Below are 20,263 nucleotides of genomic sequence, written 5' to 3'. Positions count from 1 at the left end.
TGAAGAGTCAGTGGAGTAATATCATCATCACCATCAATCGTATTTATTGAGCGCTAACTGTGTGCAGAGCACTGTACTAAGCGCTTGGGAAGTACAAGTTGGCAACATATAGAGACAGTCCCTACCCAACAGTGGGCTCACAGTCTAAAAGGGGGAGACAGAGAACAAAACCAAACATACTAACAAAATAAAATAAATAGAATAGATATATCTTGTGCCTGAGAATTGAAATCGGTTGGCAGCGAAGACAGGCCAAAAATAATGTGCTTTGGCCGTTTTCCGGAGCTGGTGATACTTATTCAGGGAGGTTGACTCGCCCTGTCAGGCAGTATGATTATACATCATGGTGTCTGATTCTGTACAAGCAGAGCCTCACCCACACCCAACTCCCTCCTACCCCTTCTGCCTTCCTCAGTTGGAATATTGAAGAGCTCTCTGTGCATTTCTTGGACTGGAGGGCTTAAGTCAGGAGAGTGGGATAGAGATGGATGTTAGGACAGCTCTGTAGAAACATCGGCAGAGTGTGATCGTCCCTGAAGCTCTCAGTGACTGAGCACATTTTAAAGAAGCTGATGAAATCTGCCTTCCCATTTAACTCTGAAAACCCTGACCTGATTCGGCTGGAAAAAAGAAGCAGAATCACTTTTATTTAAGAAAGTACCGCAATGATTTCTGGGCTGCTCTTTTTCCTAAGAAATGGACCCTGGTACTACCAGAAGTATTATACTTCGTATTCACTCATAATGGGATGGGCAGCTTGCAGTAGTTTGTCAGTCTCCTCTTCTCGACTGTAAACTCGCTGTGGGCAGGGAATATGTTTGTTTATTGTTATATTGTACTCTCCCAAGTGCTTAGTTCAGTGCTCGGTGCACAGTAAGGGTTCAATGAATGAATGAGAATGAGTAGTTTGAGCTGTGTAATCCCCTTTCATAGGAAGCGGCATGGCATAGTTAATAGAGCACAGGCATGTGAGTCAGGAGGTTCTGAGTTCTAATTCTGGCTCTGCAACTTGTCTGCTGTGTGGTCTGGGAAAGTCACTTTACTTCTCTGGGCCTCAGTTACCTCATCTGTAAAATGGGGATTGAGTCTGTGAGCCCCACATGGGACAGGGACTGTGTCCAACCTGATTTGCTTGTATCCATCTAGCACTCTGTACTTAGTTCAAGCGCTTAGTACAGTGCTCTGCACACAGTAAGCGCTCAATAAATACGATGGAATGAATATAGTAAGTGCTTAACAAATATCATGATAATAATAATTAATGAAAGTCCATGGTGAAATACGCACTAACACGACAACCAAGTAGCATAATAATAATAAAAATAATAATAGTAATAGTAATAATGTGTATTTAAAAATTTACTTTTTGCCAAGCACCTTACTACGAACTTCGTTAGGTACAAAATAATCAGAATGGTCACACACTCTGTCCCACATGGGGCTCACAATCTAAGAGGGAGGGAGGCAATCTTGGATTGGCATATGAACCACATTTGGCAGGGGCTGTTTGTGGAAATAGTTGGGCACTATTAGCAAAACTGAAATCAAAAGTGGACTGGAAGGAGAAATGGAAATTTGCTCAGTTACCTCTCTTTTCCTGGGAATTACAGTCCCAGAATCCAGAAGGACTACTTCTCTCAGTGCCTGGGAGACTGGAACCACCTGAGAAGGAAATGAGACAGGTCAGCTAGAAAGCAGAACAGAGAGGCTAAAATCAGGACAATCAAGGTGGGACATTTTTCTTTTGTAGCTTCGTTCGTGGCGAAATTGCTACCGAGGGTGGAATCCTCTGATAGGCACTTTTTTCTGACCACTTGGTAGACTGTGAATACAAGAAAGCTGTGTATTTATTGACCTTTGTGTATTTATGGAAGTTGGTGTGTTTGTGGATGTTTTTGTGTTGATTAAAGCTTGTGTAATTAGGGTAGTGAAAGTATTTGTGCCTGTGGATTCAAAGATCAACCGTTATGTCCACAATTGCTACAGTGATTATTATGGATGAGAGCAGCTTGAATTTCCCCGATTCTTTCATCATTGACCCATGTAGACCATTCATTCATTCAGTCTTATTTATTGAGCACGTACTGTGTGCAGAGCACTGTACTAAGGGCTTAATTTATTTTTCTCCCGGTCGGAGAATCAAATCCCGGACTCCCGTGTGACAGGCAGGGATACTCATCACTATACTAAGGAGGAGCGTACACTTTGAGCATAGTGCCAAATGGAGTGCAATGGCATTGTGAGGGGAACAAGATTCAGTTACTCTTTAAAGAGTTGGCAGTCTTACAACCCCATGTTGTACGAGGGCATCCACAACCCCAGTGTCTAGTGTTTGTCTAACTCACACATAGACCGGGTATTTTTGCTAGCTTGTCGCAGTGACAATATGATTCATTCACTGAATCGTATTTGAGCGCTTACTGTATGACAAGCACTGTATTAAGCACTTTGGAGAGTCGTTGGCAAATGCTGTCGAGCCGTATCTGATCCATGGTGACTCCAGGGATACGTCTTCTCCAGAACATCTCATTTTCATCTGTAATAATAATGATGATGGCATTTATTAAGCACTTACTATGTGCAAAGCACTGTTCTAAGCGCTGGGGAGGTTACAAGGTGATCAGGTTGTCCCACGGGGGGCTCACAGTCTTCATCCCCATTTTACAGATGAGGTAACTGAGGCACAGAGAAGTTAAGTGACTTTCCCAGTCACGCAGCTGACAATTGGCAGAGCTGGGATTTGAACCCATGACCTCTGACTCCAAAGCCCGTGCTCTTTCCACTGAACCACGCTGCTTCTCTGTAGTCATTGGGAGAGTACAATGTAACGGTAAACAGACACATTCCCTGTCCACAGTGAGCCTGTGGTCTAGAAACATGCACACCCCCATGTATTTGAAGGGATTTTTATTCACACAAAATTAGATTTTTACTAATAAGTGAAAGTTGTTTAGTAAAAAGGAAGACTTTACATGCAGGTTCACTGCCTGTCCCTGGAGTAACTTAACAGAAGTGATACATTCACTCTCTCGTGACTCCGGAAGCTTTGCCTTATTTCGACACAGGCTTTGGTTCCCAAACTGAAGTTAGACAAATGAGCCTTGGTGCCTGCTTTGTCCTAATTGAAAAGGCTGTGAATCTGATTGGATTTGAGAACTTCCCTGGTCTCTTTTTCTGTTCACTTGAGCCACCGTTTCCTTCCACAAATTAGCAAAAACCCAAAGCAGCGGGAACATTCAGTTGTTCCTGGGTGACATTCTCCTTTATCGAAGCTGCGCCAAGATAAGGACGTGCCTGAGGATTTATTTTCTCCAGGTGAAAGAAACCAGGACTTTCTTTGATCAGATTCTAGGCAGCAGCAAGAGTTGTAAGGATAACTCTCCCTGGCATTATTACAGCAGGGTATCAAGATTCTTGTCCAGGCTCTGTCACTTCCCTGCTGTGTGACCTTGGGCAAATCACTTTACTTCTCTGTTCCTCAGATACCTCATTGCAAAATGGCGATTCGTTATTTGTTCTCCCTCCTATTTAGACTGTGGGAGCTGATTTACTTGTATGTACCCCAATGCTTAGTACAGTGCTTGACACATAGTAAGCACTCAACAAATACTACAATTTAATAATTATTATTATTACTTTGAAGAGGGGAGACACACTATTGTGGATGGATGTACGTGCAGAATTTCTCACAAAGAATGATTTTTTTTTCTCTCGGTAATGATGTGGAGCTGATTCCTACTATTTAATCAGCTTTTCAGGTCAGTAGATTTCCCATCCTCTTTTTCATTAGCATAGCTAGGCTCCTGGGAAACCTTAACCTTAGGTTTCCTGATTACGTTGTCTGGGCTCCTATCCCCAATTGGGTCTGTCAGATTAATCAGTTGATAATTAATTGGATGCCTCCTGCATGCAGCTAACTGAACCAAGTGCTTGAGTGAGTTTAGTTGAGGCTGTAGACCTGCTGCCTGCTCTCTAGGAGTTTAGGTCTATCAGGTGTTATGGACGGAATTACTGATAGGAGGAAGGAGAATGGAAAGATGAATAAGTACTTAAATAGTAGAGCAGATAATGTATATCTTGAAGTGCTACGTGTGGCTGTGAGTATATTTGGGTTGAGGTAGAATTGGAAGTGTGTGACCTGGAGAGAAAATGAATTAGGGGCTGCCATCAGGAGAAGGTGGAATTTTCAGAACTTTGAGGTCTGTGATTTTTTATGGTATTAAGTGCTTACTATGTGCCAGGCACTGTACTAAGCTCTGAGGTAGATACAAGATAATCAGGTTGCCTCATAGTCCTCGTCCCACACAAGGGCTCATAGTGTTAATCCCCAGTTTCTAGATGAGGGAATTGAGGCACAGAGAAGTTAAGTGACTTGCACAAGGTCACACAGCAGAGATTTGGTGGATACAGAAGGGATGGGAGTCCCTCCTTTTCATTTAAATCCAACTTTCTCTCTTCTGTCTTCTGTTCTTCCCATGCTGCCCATGTCTCATGTGATTCATTCAATTCATTCGGTTGTATTTATTGAGCACTTACTGCTTGCAGAGCACTGCACTAAGCACTTGGGAAGTACAAGTCAGCAACAAATAAAGACAATCCCTGCCCACAACGGGCTCACAGTCTAGGAGGGGAATCTGGGCTCTGAAAATCAGTTGTGTGGCTCCCCTCACTGGGACAGAACCTTTGTATGATGTAGTTGCCGAGTTGAGATGGCCCCTTGGGAACCCGGGCATGAGGAAAAAAAGGAGGGTTGGCCTGACCTCATCATTCACACCCCCCAACTAATGACCTTTGTGCCTAGGGCACTGCAGCAATGAGCCAAGAAGGGCAAGTGGCAACTGAGAGAGTTTTTTAAAAATTTTAATGGTTTTTCTTAAGTGCTTACTATGTGTCAGGCACTGGTCTAAGCGCTGGAGTCTCACAAGCCCGAAACCTTGGTGTCATCCTTGACTCCGTTCACTCACTCACCCCACACATCCAATCCGTCACCAAAACGTGCCGTCTCACCTCCACAGCATCACCGAGATCTGCCCTTTTCTCTGCATCCAAACTGCTACTTTGCTGGTTCAATCTCTCGTCTTATCCTGACTGGATTACTTCATCAGCCTCCTCTCTGATCTCCCGTCCTCCTGTCTCTCCCTGCTTCAGTCTGTACTTCACTCTGCTGTCCGGATTATCTCTGTACAGAAATGCTCTGGGCATGTCACTTGCCTCCTCAAAAATCCCCAGTGCTTGCCTGTCAACATAGAAATCAAGCAAAAACTCCTCACTCTTGGCTTCAAGGCTGTCCATCACCTACCCCCTCCTACCTCACCTCCCTCCTTTCCTTCTCCAGTGCAGCCCGCACCCTCCACTCCTCTGCCACTGCTAACCTCCTCACTGGGACTCGTTCTCACCTGTCCTGCCGTCGACCCCCGGCCCACGTCCTCCCCCTGGCCCGGAATGCCCTCGCTCTGCACATCCGCCAAACTAGCTCTCTTCCTCCCTTCAAAGCCCTACTGAGAGCTCACCTCCTCCAGGAGGCCTTAATTAATTAATTAATTAATAATGGCATTTGTTAAGCGCCTACTATGTGCAAAGCACTGTTCTAAGTGCTGGGGGGATACAAGGTGATCAGGTTGTCCCGTGTGAGGCTCACAGTCATCATCCCCATTTTACAGATGAGGTAACTGAGGCTCCGAGAAGTTAAGTGACTTGCCCAAGGTCACACAGCAGACATGTGGCGGAGCCGGGGTTTGAACTCATGACCTCTGACTCCAAAGCCCGTGCTCTTTCCACTGAGCCACACTGCTTTCCAGGCTGAGCCCTCTTTTTCCTCTCCCTCCTCCTCTCCCAATCTCTCCCCGTCCCCCCCGCCCTGCACTACCTCCTTCCCCTCATTCATTTCATTCATTCATTCAATCGTATTTATTGAGCGCTTACTGTGTGCAGAGCACTGTACTAAGCCCTTGGGAAGTACAAGTTGGCAACAAATAGAGACGGTCCCTACCCGACAGTGGGCTCGCAGTCTAGAAGGGGGAGACAGAGAACAAAAAAAAATAACAAAATAAAATAAATAGAATATGTACAAATAAAATAAATAAATAAATTGAGTAATAAATACGTACAAACATATATACATATATACAGGTGCTGTGGGGAGGGGAAGGAGGTAAGGCGGGGGGATGGGGAGGGGGACGAGGGGGAGAGGGGGCTCAGTCTGGGAAGGCCTCCCCACAGCACTTGTATATATTTGGACATATTTATTACTCTATTTTACTTGTACATATTTGCTACTCTATTTTATTAATGATGTGCATATAGCTATAATTCTATTTATTCTGATGGTTTTGATACCTGTCTATGTGTTTTGTTTTGTTGTCTCTCCCCCTTCTAGACTGTGAGCCCGTTGTTGGGTAGGGACCGTCTCTGTATGTTGCCGATTTGTACCGCCCAAGTGCTTAGTCCAGTGCTCTGCACACAGTAAGCGCTCAATAAATACGATTGAATGAATGAATGAATGGAGTAGATACAAGATAGAATTGGAAACCGACCAACTCCCACATGGGGCTCACGGTTTTAGTCCCTATTTTACACCTGAGGGAATTGAGGCACAGAGAAATGAAGTGATTTGCCCAAGGTCACACAGCAGACAAGTGACAGAGCTGGGACTAGAACCCAGGTCCTTCTGACTGCCAGTTCTGTGGGCCATCCACTAGATCACGGCTAGAAGTCAGAACGAAGTCAGGCTGCCTTAAGACAGTTCTGCGGACTCTGTCATGGCTTCCGTGTGTAGCTTCGAAAATATGGGCAGAGAGACCCAAGGAGACACCCACTTATCTCCTAAACCCTTGACATCTAGGAAGATATACTATGCTTAGAGGGGCTATGACCAGAACTATTGGTTAACCTCCCTCCCTCTTCAGTCAGTTTCATTTATTGAATACTTACTGTGTGCAGAGCATTCATTCATTCAGTTTTATTTATTGAGCGCTTACTGTGCGCAGAGCACTGTACTAAACGCTTGGGAAGTACAAGTTGGCAACATATAGAGACGGTCCCTACCCAACAGTGGGCCCACAGTCTAGAAGGGGGAGACAGAGAACAAAACAAAACGTATTAACAAAATAAAATAAATAGAATAAATATGTACAAATAAAATAGAGTAATCAATACATACAAACATATATACATATATACAGGTGCTGCGGGGAGGGGGAGGATGGGGAGAGGAAGGAGGATTGTACTAAGCATTTGAGAGAATACAATATAACGGACACATTCCCTGCCCTCAACTAGCTTACAGACTAGAGGGGGAGACAGACAATATAAGTTACAGATAAGTACGTAAGTGATGTGGGGCTGGGAGGGGAGATGAAGAAAAGGAACAAGTCAAGGTGATGCTAAAGGGAATTGTAGAAAAGCAGCATCGGCCTAGGAGTCAGAAGGTCATGGGTTCTAATCCCGGATCCACCATTTGTCTGCTGCGTGACTTTGGGCAAATCACTTTACTTCTCTGTGCCTCAGTTACCTCATCTGTCAAATGGGGATTGAGACTGCGAGCCCCACGTGGTTCAGGGACTGTGTCCAACATGATCTGCTTGTATGCAGCCTAGTGCTTAGAACAGTGGCCTGGCATCATCATCATCAATCGTATTTATTGAGCGCTTACTATGTGCAGAGCACTGTACTAAGCGCTTGGCACTTAGTAAGTGCTTAACAAATTCCACAATTATTATTAAGAAAAGGGAAAGAGGGCTTTGTCAGGGAAGATCTCTTTGAGGAGATGTGTCTTCAATAAGGCTTTGTAGCTGGGGCGTGTCATTGTCTGTCAGATATGAGGAGGGAGGGTGTTCTAGGCCAGACAGAGGATGTAGACGAGAGGTCAGCAGTGAGATAGATGAGATGGACGTACAGTGAGAAAGTTGCATTTAAGGAGTGAATTGTGTGGGCTGGGTTGTAGTAGGAGAGTGGTGAGGTAGGAGAGGGCAACGTGATTGACTGCTTTAAATCCAATGGTGAAGAGTTTACTCTGTGCCTCAGTTACCTCATCTGTAAAATGGGGATGAAGACTGTGAGAGCCCCATGTGGGACAACCTCATCACCTTGTATCCCCCCCAGCACTTCGAACAGTGCTTTGCACATAGTAAGCGCTTAATAATTGCCATTATTGTTATTATTATGAGGAGGTGGATAGGCAACAACTGCAGGTTTTTGAGGAATGGGGAAACGTGGCCTGAATGTTTATTTAGAAAAATGATCTGAGTAGCAGAGTGAAGTATGGGCTGGAGTGGGGAGAGGCAGGAGGCTGGGAGGTCAGCAAGGAGGCTGATACATATGTGACAGATGATCATCCTCCCCCCCGTCAAAGCCTTATTCATCGTCATCATCAATCGTATTTATTGAGCGCTTACTATGTGCAGAGCACTGTACTAAGCGCTTGGGAAGTACAAATTGGCAACACATAGAGACAGTCCCTACCCAACAGTGGGCTCACAGTCTAAAAGGGGGAGACAGAGAACAAAACCAGACATACCAACAAAATAAAATAGGATAGATATGCACAAGTAAAATAAATAAATAAATAGAGTAATAAATATGTACAAACATATGTACATATATACGGGTGCTGTGGGGAAGGGAAGGAGGTAAGACGGGGGGATGGAGAGGGGGACGAGGGGGAGAGGAAGGAAGGGGGTCAGCCTGGGAAGGCCTCCTGGAGGAGGTGAGCTCTCAGTAGGGCCTTGAAGGGAGGAAGAGAGCTAGCTTGGCGGATGGGCAGAGGGAGGGCATTCCAGGCCCGGGGAATGACGTGGGCCGGGGGTCGATGGCGAGACAGGCGAGAACGAGGTACGGTTTAAAAACACTTCTCCTGTAAGAGGCTGTCACCAACTAAGCCCTCATTTCCTCTACTTCCATTCTCTTCCACATAACCCTTGCACTTGGATTTGATCCCTTTATTCAACCCATCCTCAGCCCCAGAGCACTTATGTACATATCTGTATTTTATTTATACTGATGTTTGTCTTCCCTTCAAGACTGTAAGCTTACTGTGGGCAGGGGATGTGTCTACCAACTCTGTTATATTGTACTCTTCCAAGTACTTAGTTCAGTGCTTTACTCTCAATAAGTGCTAAATAAATTTGATTTTTCCACCTGCAACAGAGGAGAGTGTACAGAGATGCGACCATCAACTGTATTATGCCTCACCTTTACCGGTACTAATGAGAAATAAAGCTCTCTAAACAAATACAGGCTTGTTCTGGAAGGATTAAAATCTGATAAACTGATTTAATATAGGACATTTCAAACACCTATGTTGGCAGTGATGTGGGAATGTGGAAAAAAGGCAGACTGCTTGGTGGTGAGGTGTTATAAGCAGGAAATGAAAGGGCAGACTTCTCCTGTGATTTTTATAGGCATTTTCCACTGCAAGGTCAGTGAAACATGCAGTGTAATTGTCAGGGTGGTGACCCTGGCCTGAAGGCTTTATAGGTGTTCCCTGAGAAGAGTCGCTGGATGTTGCTGGGCTGCATTTGCAGCATTAAGACAGGAACTGAGGGAGGTACTTCATCTTAAGCCATGCTTGGAAGCCCCTTAGGACTTTCTAAAACGCCTTCTGATTTGAACTGTTTATTCTTGCACTTCTTTCAGAGGGGGAAATGTGTGTTGGTGTGTATATGTTTGTGTTTTCAAGAGTTCTCGTGTGGCACTTTTTTTTTTTGGCACATTTTCTTTATACATCCAAGTGGTCATGACTGATGGTTGGGGATGTAATGGCCCTGATCATAATTCCTGATCAGAATTTTGCTCATGTCTCCCAGCTGCTTGAGAGAGACATAAGAAAAATCGTTTAAATTTTTTTAAATGGTATTTGTATATGCCAGGCATTGTGCTGATTTCTGGGGTGGATACAAGCTGATCAGGTTGGACACAGTCCATATGTCCCACGTGGGGCTCACAGTCTTAGTTCCCATTTTACAGATGAGGTAACTGGGCCACAGAGATGTGAAGTGACGTGCCCAAGATCCTACAGCAGAGTAGTGGCAAAACGGGGATTAGAACCCAAGTCCTCTGGCTCTCAGGCCTGTGCTCTTTCTGCTATGCCACACTAGTTCTCTGATTATGATTATGATCAGGACCACTACATCCTCGTTCTCTGATTATGATTATGATCAGGACCACTACATCCTCTTTTCAGCTTTTGAAACAGTTCAAAAGTAGTTACTGTTCAGAATTTTAATTAATTTTGTCTTGACTTAGTGGTTAGTCCGTTTCCCAGTTTCCAGGTATTTTTTGTGTGTGTGTGGTGGGGAGTACGATGGCATTTTTGAGCCATCTAATAATATGCACCTCGCAGGAGTTCAACTAGAAATAATCAGTGGTATTTGTTGAGTGCTTACTGTGTGAAGAGCACTGTACTAAGTGCTTGGGAGAGTAATAATGATGATGGTATTTGTTAAGCACTTACTATGTGCCAAGTACTGTCCTAAGGTCTGGGGTACATACAAGGTTATCAGGTTGTCCCACATGGGGCTCACAGTCTTAATCCCCATTTTACAGTTGAGGTAACTAAGGCACAGAGAAGTTAAGTGACTTGCCCAAAGTCACACAGCTCACAAGTGGTGGAGATGGTATTAGAACGCTCTTTCTACTAAGCCATACTGATTCTCTGCCCACAGTCTAGAAGGGAGACAGACACTAATATAAATGATTTATAATACATATCTTATAGATATACACATAATTGCTGTGGGGCTGAGGGTGGGGTAAATACCAAAAGCCCGAGGTTATGGAGTCAAGTGCATAGATGATGCAGAAGGGAGCTGGGAAAAAAAAAATAATTGGGGAAGGCCTCTTGGAGGAGATGGGACCTTACTAAGGCTTTGAAGGTGGGAAGAGTGGTGGTCTGGAGTATATGATGGGGCGGAGTTCCAGGCCAGAAGGAAGATGTAGAAAAGATAGATGAGATCGCGGCAGAGTGAGCAAGCTGACACTGGAGTAGCAGGAAATCAAGGGGGTAAGGTAGGAGAGGATGAGCTGATTGAGAGCTTTAAAGCCGACGGTGAGGAGTTTCTGCTTGATGCGGAGGTGGATGGGCAACCACAGGAGATGCTTGATGAGTGGGGAGGCATGCACCAAATTTATTTTTATTTTTTTGAAGAGAAGTGATCTGTGCCATAGAGTGATGTTTGGACTGGAGTGGGAAGAGACAGGAATAATAATAATAATAACGATGATATTTGTTAAGCGCTTACTATGTGCAAAGCACTGTTCTAAGCGCTGGGGAAGTAACAAGGTAATCAGGTTGCCCCACGGGGGGCTCACAGTTTTAATCCCCATTTTACAGATGAGGTAACTGAGGCCCAGAGAAGTTAAGTGACTTGCCCAAAGTCACACAGCTGACCGTTGGTGGAGCCAGGATTCGAACCCATAACCTCTGACTCCAAAGCCCGGGCTCTTTCCTCTGAGCCACGCTGCTTCTGATTTATAAATCATGGGAAGTCATCAAGGAGACAGATGCCTATCCAAGGCAAGATAGGATAAGCGCTTGGCTCAGTGTGGTAACAGTTTGGATGGAGAAGGAAGGGTAGAATTAATTATCTGGAATTAATTATCTGCTCAATCAATCAGTTGTATATATTGAGCACTTAACTGTGTACAGATCGCTATACTAGGCACTTGGGAGAGTAGACTATAACAATTTAAAAGACACATTCCCTGCCCAAAATGAGCTTTGTCTTGAGTGCCGTATGTGCGCAGAATACACAGATGCTTGAGTCCTGGCCTCCATCTTAAAACTTGGATCTGTTAGTTTGCGTTTCAATTTGTTGTGGAAGTGTTATCCTCTGGGAGAGTTTAGCAAAAATTCTGATCTGCCAGAATTAAGTCTAAGATGATGTAACTCACAATCAAAATTTCTACTTACTACAATCATGACTCAGACTCCATATTAAGAGATAATAGATTTATAGCAGAAAAGAAGATTTATGTAATAATACTCTGCACTTTATTATGGGCGGGGCAAGAATCACATCATGTTTTTTCCCCACCTAGCTTAGACTTCCATTTTATTCAGAAAACCAGCTGAGTCTGACACTTTTAAGAAGATAGAGTCCATGTGAAAATAGCCCAATTAAAGTCATTATTCTAGGTTACTCACCCATAGCAGGTTTCTCGGTTACAGAGAAAATGAAAGAATTATAACTCACCTTAATGCCCCTATTAATTGAAAGCATATAGTAGAGACTGGAACTTTTTTTTTTACAGCATTTGTTAAATGCTTGCTTTGTGCGAGGCACTGTACTAAGCGCTGGGGAAGATACAAGATAATCAGGATGGACATAGTCCATTTCTTATGTCGGGCCTACTGTCTTAAACCCCATTTTGCAGACGAGATATTTGAGGCAAAATGAAATGACCTGCCCAAGGTCACACAGCAGACGTGGCGGAGCCGGAATTAGAACTCAGGTCCTCCGACTCCCAAGCCCGTAGGCCATGCTGTGTCTCATCTTGCAGATGAATCACTTGTCTAAGGTTAGTCTTTCCAAAGCTAAACCTGTCCTGAAAGCATTTTTATTGGTTTTACTAAACCATTCAGAGTAGAGGGAACTTTCAGACTTTGCCCAATTAAAATGTCACCTTACAAAGAGGTTTCTCTTTGCCACGGTCGAAGAGGTATTAAACAGTATTTCCCTTATGCATCTTAACAATCGCAGGAAACAAAAGTAAAAACTGGCACCGTCTTGTCTGCCACCACTCGCTGTCCTGGTGAAATCCGAGAGGCTGTTTGAAGTCCCACATGGACCCTGCTTCCCTAGAATATGATCCTTATGCATTTTCAAAGAGCCAGTGAAGACATTGATTGGCAAAAACAGACTTCCTGATGGCTTGGAGAAAGAAAGAAAGCTAGGACAAGAGGATAAGGAAAATCACCAAGCCAGAAAGAATTTTCTTTCCTTTTGTTTTCACAGCATTTATTGCATCTCCACCTGGTATGGTACACTGAATTTAGGTGCTTGGGAAGTATAGAATAACCAAGCGATGCTCTTCCGGCCCCTTTGTCTAAGGGGGGAGACAAACTTAAAAATATTTACAGCTAGAATGTTTTTCAGTTCTCCAGTAGCAAACGACCAGAGTTTACAGGAATCAAGTTGATGTTTTGCTTGAAAGGATGGACCAGAAAGAGAAAATCACAGGCAGTCTGTAAGAGACTAGTCTATAATTTTAACTTACTATTTTAAGGCACGGTTGTACTGTCAGGCGCACAGTTCGCTCTCTAGTTAACCATCTGCTAATGTTCAGGATGTGAATACAGCTGCTAATTCTTTAAATGCCAGTACTGTTGGATTCATAATGCATTATCTTCAGTTTTTCATGGTGTAAAATAGGGGTGATTAATACCTTTACCCATTCCAGAGTTCATAAGATGATCACCGCAGGGGAATTGTGTTGAAAAAAATTTCTACTTGGGTGAATTAAAAATCTGTAAGATAATTTGACGTAGGAGAGATCATTCACATAAATAGCATATAGTAATTTATTAAAAATGAGGGATGAAATGATAAAGTAAGTTTTTGTATTACTAATCTCTTGTGGAAAATTGTGTGGTGTATGACAGGGTTAACTAGCTTTCCTTAGAAGCTATACAAATGAACAAAGTCAGAGATTCAGAGAATGTTAAAAAAAAGTCTCAATTATTTTCACATATTATCACACCATTATCGGAAGGGTATGTATGCCTAATGTAAAGGGATAAAAATATGAGAGAGTGGAAATGATGATTTTAGAAAGTATTAATCTGTTCACTGTTGCAAGGATAATTTTTCTAAAATATTCTACACACTCCTCCCTACTCCTCCAAAACCTCCATTGATGCCCATTTTTCTCCACATCAAATAGAAACTCCTGACCACTGGGTTTAAGACACTTCTCTATCAGCTTTCTTCCTTCTTCTTGGCCCTCTCTTATCCCACTAGATCACAGCTTGCAATCTTTATTCTTCTCCAACTAACGTATTAACTAGGCCTCATTCTGACCTCTGCTGCTTTGCTTTTTGCCTTTCCTCCTGCCTGGAATGCCCTTCCCCTTCAGAGCAACTAGACCACAGCTCTTCTCCATCATCAGAGCCCTTTTGAAAAGTCACACCTCCTCCCAGAGGATTCTATGACAAGACATTACATTTTTTACCGAGGCACATCATTCAGGCAAAGTCCTTTGAGATGACGTCTCGTTTGAAAATGTCGTTGGGGCAGTCTGTCGGTTTGAATTACTAGATCGCCTGATCTGGTGAACGGGAGGAGGAGGTGGCACTTTCCATGAACTTGGGATGATAGTGGGATTTATTCATTTATTCACTCATTAAATCATATTTATTGAGTGCTTATTGTGTGTGCAGAGCACTGTACTAAGCTCTCTGGAAAGTTCAATACAACAAAAAAGAGAGACAATCCCTGCCCACAACGGGCTCACAGTCTAGATGGGGGTGACAGGCATCATTCATTCATTCATTCATTCAATTGTATTTATTGAGCTCTTACTGTGTGCAGAGCACTGTACTAAGTGCTTGGGAAGTACAAGTTGGCAACATATAGAGACGGTCCCTACCCAACAACGGGCTCACAGTCTAGAAGGGGGAGACAAACAACAAAACAAAACATATTAACAAAATAAAATAAATAGAATAGTAAATATGTACAAGTAAATAGAGTAATAAATCTGTACAAACATATATACAGGTGCTGTGGGGAGGGGAAAGAGGTAGGGTAGGGGGATGGGGAGGGGGAGAGGAGGAGAGGGCTCAGTGTGGGAAGGCCTCCTGGAGGAGGTGAGCTCTCAGTAGGGCTGTGAAAGGAGGAAGAGAGCTAGCTTGGCGGATGTGCGGAGGGAGGGCATTCCAGGCCTGGGGGAGGATGTGGGCCGGGGGTCCACGGCGGGACAGGTGAGAAAGAGGCACAGTGAGGAGGTTAGCATCAGAGGAGCGGAGGCGGAGCTGGGATTAGAACCCACGACCACTGACTCCCAAGCTCGTGCTCTTTCCACTGAGCCACGCTGCTTCAATACAAGTAAACAGGCATCAATATAAATAAATAGAATTATAGATATATACATAAATGCTGTGGGACTGGGAGGGGGGAAGAGCAAAGGGAGTGAGTCACGGTGACGGGGAAGGGAGTGGGAGCTCAGGAAAAGTGGGGCTTAGTCTGGGAAGGCCTCTTGGAGAAGGTACACCTTCCTTAGGGTTTTGAACAGGGCAAGATTGATTGTCTGGCGGATTTGAGGAGTGAAGGCATTCCAAGCCAGAGGTAGGACATGGGGCAGGGATCGGTGGCGAGATAGATGACATCTAGACACAGTGAGAAGGTTAGCCTTAGGGGAGTGGAATTTGCCGGCTGGGATGGAGAAGGAGAGAAGGGAGGTGAGGTAGGAGGGGGCAAGGTGTTGGAGAGCTTTAAAGCCAATAGTGAGGAGTTTTTGATTGATGTGGAGGTGTTAGGCAACCACTGGAGATTTTTGAAGAGGGGGGTGACATGCCTGATGCGTTTCTGTAGAAAGGTAATCCAGGCAGCAGAGTGAACTCTGGACTGAAGTGGGAAGAGACAGGAGGTTGGGAGCTCAGAAAGGAGACTTCCAGGCAGGATATTATGAATGATTGTACTAATCTGGTAGCGGTTTGGATGGAGAAGAAATGGCGGATCTTGGTGATGTGGTGAAGGTGAGACTGACAGGATTTTGTGACAGATTGGAAATGTGGATTGGATGAGAGAGCGGAGTCAAGGATGACACCAAGGTTATGGGCTTGTGAGACAGGAAGGAGGGTTGTGCCATCTACAGTGATGGGAAAGTTCAGGAGAGGAGAAGGGTTTTGGAGGGAAGATAAAGAGCTCTGTCTTGGACATGTTGACTTTGAGGTGGTGGGAGGGCATCTAAGTAGAGGTGTCCCGATAAAGAGCTCTGTCTTGGACATGTTGACTTTGAGGTGGTGGGAGGGCATCTAAGTAAAGGTGTCCCGAAGGCAGGAGGGAGAGAGAAAAGGAGAGGAGATGTAGATTTGGGTGTCATCCACATAGAGATGGTAGTTGAAGCCATGGGAGCGAATGAGTTCTCCAAGGGAGGGAAGTATAGATGGAGAACAGAAGGGGACCAAGAACTGACCCTTGAGGAACCCCTACAGTAAGGGGATGAGAGGGGGAGGAGGAGCCCATGAAGGAGACTGAGAATGAGTGGTCAGAGAGATAAGACTGTGAGCCCACTGTTGGGTAGGGACTGTCTCTATATGTTGCCAATTTGTACTTCCCAAGCGCTTAGTACAGTGCTCTGCACATAGTAAGCGCTCAATAAATACGATTGATGATGATAAGAGGAGAACCAGGAGAGGATGGAATCAGTGAAGCCAAAGTTGGATAACGTATCAAGGAGAAGGGGATGGTCGACATTGTCAATGGCATCTGAGAGGTCGAGGAGGATTAGGATGGAGTAGGAGCCATTGGATTTGACAAGAAGGAGATAATTGGTGCCATTTGAGAGGGCAGTTTCAGTGGCATGAAGGGAATGGAAGCCAGATTTGAGTGGTCCCAGGAGAGAGTTGGAGGAGAGGAATTCGAGGCATTGAGTATAGACGACTTGCTCAAGGAGTTTGGAAGGGAAAGGTAGGAGGGAGATGGGCGATAACTGGAGGGGGCTGTGGGATCAAGGGAGGGTTTTTTTAGGATGGGGGAGACATGGACATGTTTGAAGGTAGTGGGGAAGAAGCCACTGGAGAGTGAAGATGGTAGTTAAGGAGGGAAAGGGTGAGAGTTTTTGCTTCTGCACTTACTACATACTTTTTATTCACAATGTATGCAGGAGAAATCTGTTCTGCTGAAATATGAAGGACCAAGAAATGATTGTTCTCTTGGAGACCGTCTTTGGTCATAATGCACCAGTTGAAAGGATTGCTTGACAGGATACTCATGGCTTACATTGGGAGAAGCAGCATGGCTCAGTGGAAAGAGCATGGACTTTGGAGTCAGAGGCCATGGGTTCAAGTCCCGGCTCCGCCAATTGTCAGCTGTGTGACTTTGGGCAAGTCACTTAACTTCTCTGTGCCTCAGTAACCTCATCTGTAAAATGGGGATTAATACTGTGAGCCCTCCGTGGGACAACCTGATCACCTTGTAACTCCCCAGTGCTAAGAATAGTGCTTTGCACATAGTAAGCTCTTAATAAATGCCATCATTATTATTATTACATTGTCTGACTGGTTAGAACCACATGAGTTCTAATCCCAGCTCTGCCCCTTGTCTGCTGAGTGACCTCGAGCAAGTCAGTTCACTTTTTTGTGCCTCAGCTTCCTCACCTGTAAAATGCCGGGTAAGACTATGAGCCCCATGTGGGACATGAATTGGGTCCAACTTTATTAGCTTGTATCTACCCCCATGTTTAATACAGTGCCTGGCACATAGTAAGCACTTAACAAATACTATAAAAAGACAAAAAAAACTCTTGGGAGCACTTCTCATTGTATTTTCTTGTACACCCTATTACTTAAGCACTCATTCATTCATTCACTCAATCATATTTATTGAGCACTTACTGTGTGCAGAGCACTGTACTAAGCGCTTGGGATGTACAAGTTGGCAACATATAGAGACGGTCCCTACCCAACAACGGGCTCACAGTCTAGAAGGGAGAGACAGACAGCAAAACCAAATATGTACACAGGTGTCAAAATCGACAGAACAAATAGAATTAAAGCTATATGCACATTATTAACAGAATAAATAGAATAGTAAATATGTAGAAGTAAAATAGAGTAATAAATCTGTACAAATATATACAAGTGCTGTGGGGAGGGGTAGGAGGTAGGGCCGGGGGGTTGGGGAAGAGGAGAGGAAAAAGGGGGCTCAGTCTGGGAAGGCCTCCTGGAGGAGGTGAGCTCTCAGTAGGGCTTTGAAGAGAGGAAGAGAGCTAGCTTGGCGGATGTGTGGAGGGAGGGCATTCCAGGCCAGGGGAAGGACGTGGGCCGGGGGTCGACGGCAGGACAGGAGAGAACAAGGCATGGTGAGGAGGTTAGTGGCGGCAGAGGAGTGGAGGGTGCAGGCTGGGCTGGAGAAGGAGAGAAGGGAGGTGAGGTAGGAGGGAGTGAGGGGATGGACAGCCTTGAAGCCGAGTGAGGAGTTTTTGCTTGATTCGTAGGTTGACAGACAGGCACTGGAGATTTTTGAGGAGGTGAGTAACATGCCCAGAGCTTTTCTGTACAAAGATAATCTGGGCGGCAGAGTGAAGTATAGACTGAGCGGGGAGAGACAGGAGGATGGGAGATCAGAGAAAAGGATGGAAGATCAGAGAGGAGACTGATGCAGTAATCCAATTGGGATAGGATGAGAGATTGAACCAGCAAGGTAGCGCTTTGGATGGAGAGGAAAGGGCGGATCTTGGTGATGTTGTGGAGGTGAGACGGGCAGGTTTTGGTGACTGAATGGATGTGTGGGGTGAACGAGAGAGTGGAGTCGAGGATGACACCAAGGTTGCAAGCTTGTGAGATGGGAAGGATGGTAGTGCCATCTACAGTGATGGGAAAGTCAGGGAGAGGACAGGGTTTGGGCGGGAAGATAAGGAGCTCAGTCTTTTTGACATGTTGAGTTTTAGATGGCGGGCAGACATCCGGATGGAGATATCCTGAAGGCAGGAGGCGATACGAGGCTGGAGGGAGGGAGAGAGAGCAGGGTGTACCCACTTTTCTAATTTTTAAACACTCAAGTACAACTCACTTTTCCTTATTTTCCTATCTGTAAATTATTTTGGCGTCTTTTCCATCAGGTAGATTGTAAATTCCTTGAGGGAGGGATTGTTGTCTACTAAATTTGCTCTCCAAGCATTTAGAAATGAGCCTAGTACTCAGCAGATACTCCATAAATACCCCTGATTGATTCCAAATGACAGTTTTGAAAATAACAAGGACACATTTCTTCACATTATAAAGGGATACTGTAAATCAAAACGTGTACCAGATATGATAAATTATCAATAGTATTTATTGAGTGCCTGCAGTGTATATCAACATACTGAATTGATCAATCGCATTTGAGTGCTTACTGTGTGCAGAACATTGTACTAAGCCCTTGGAAGAGTACAGTATAACAGAGTTGGTAGACACATTCCCTGCCCACAAGAAGTTTACAATGTAGAGGAATAAATGTATTTATACAAATGCTGGGGAAAATAATTGAATACCCAATTGCTAAATGTGAGTAGTGAGCTGATGTGATTTGGGGGAGGGTCGTGAGATAATAATACTAATAATAATGGTGTTTCTTAAACACTATACTAAGTGCTGGGATAAGTAAAATGTAAGCAAATCAGATGTAGTCTCTGTTCTACATGGGTTTCACAGTTTAAGAGGAAGGAGATCAGGTAATTTAATTCCCATTTTCCAGATGAGGAAACTGAGACACAGAGAAGGTAAGTGACTTGTCCAGGATTACCCTGCAGGCAAGAAGCAGAGCTGGGATTAGAACTTTTCCTGCCTCCATCATGTGCTCTTTTTACTAGACTAGTTCATGCTACTTCCCTACCCCATTTACTAATTTAAGATTATTTTTATTGGACTATGAAACTTACCATTAGTAGCAGAGCAGTAGCTTCTCACCTTACATAGAGGAAACTGGGAAAAAAAATTATTAAAGTGAGGCTTAAAGAGAGAACAAACTTTGTTCGTAGTATGCAAGAAATATTATGTGAAAATTCCAAGAATATCTCAGTTGATCTATTCATTTTCTGCCTGCACAGTTTCCTATGATAACACTACCACTAAATATTGCAATAAGTGTAGTAATAATAATAATGATAGCATTTATTAAGCACTTACTACATGCAAAGCACTGTTCTAAGTGCGGGGGAGGTTACAAGATGATCAGGTTGTCCCACGGGGGGCTCACAATCTTAATCCCCATTTGACAGATGAGGTACCTGAGGCACAGAGAAGTTAAGTGACTTGCCCAAAGTCACACAGCTGACAATTGGCGGAGCTGGGATTCGAACCCATGAACTCTGACTCGAAGGCCCGTGCTCTTTCCATTGAGCCATGCTGCTTTATGTGACTATGAAACTTACTATTAGTAGCAAAACATTAGCTTCTCACCTTACATAGAGGAAACAGGAAACTGGAAAAAAATGTATTAAAATGAGACAGAGAGAGAACAAACTTTGTAGTATGCAAGGAATATTATGTGAAAATTCCAAGAACATCTCAGTTTACCTATTCATTTTCTGCCTGCACACTTTCCTATGATAACACCACCAC

At 44.2% G+C, this 20,263-nt stretch overlaps 1 protein-coding gene across 2 annotated transcripts in view; it reads left to right on the top strand.

The window, feature by feature from the left end:
* TTLL7 (tubulin tyrosine ligase like 7) overlaps nt 1–20,263 on the top strand; it is a 190,764-nt gene that overhangs the window by 12,693 nt on the left and 157,808 nt on the right. The window contains exon 1 of one of the 2 annotated variants that reach the window (XM_038745501.1): nt 1,685–1,728. The exons of the other annotated variant lie outside the window; for it this stretch is intronic. The gene's annotated coding sequence lies outside the window, so the exon portion shown is untranslated. Of the gene's footprint in view, nt 1–1,684; nt 1,729–20,263 lie in introns of those variants that run through there. 2 annotated transcript variants of the gene reach the window in all.

Source organism: Tachyglossus aculeatus, chromosome 4 (genome assembly GCF_015852505.1).
Source record: "Tachyglossus aculeatus isolate mTacAcu1 chromosome 4, mTacAcu1.pri, whole genome shotgun sequence".
NCBI classification, from domain to species: Eukaryota; Metazoa; Chordata; class Mammalia; order Monotremata; family Tachyglossidae; genus Tachyglossus; species Tachyglossus aculeatus.
The sequence above is the reverse complement of the archived record's forward strand: the minus strand, read 5'-3'. Positions and strand labels throughout refer to the sequence as shown.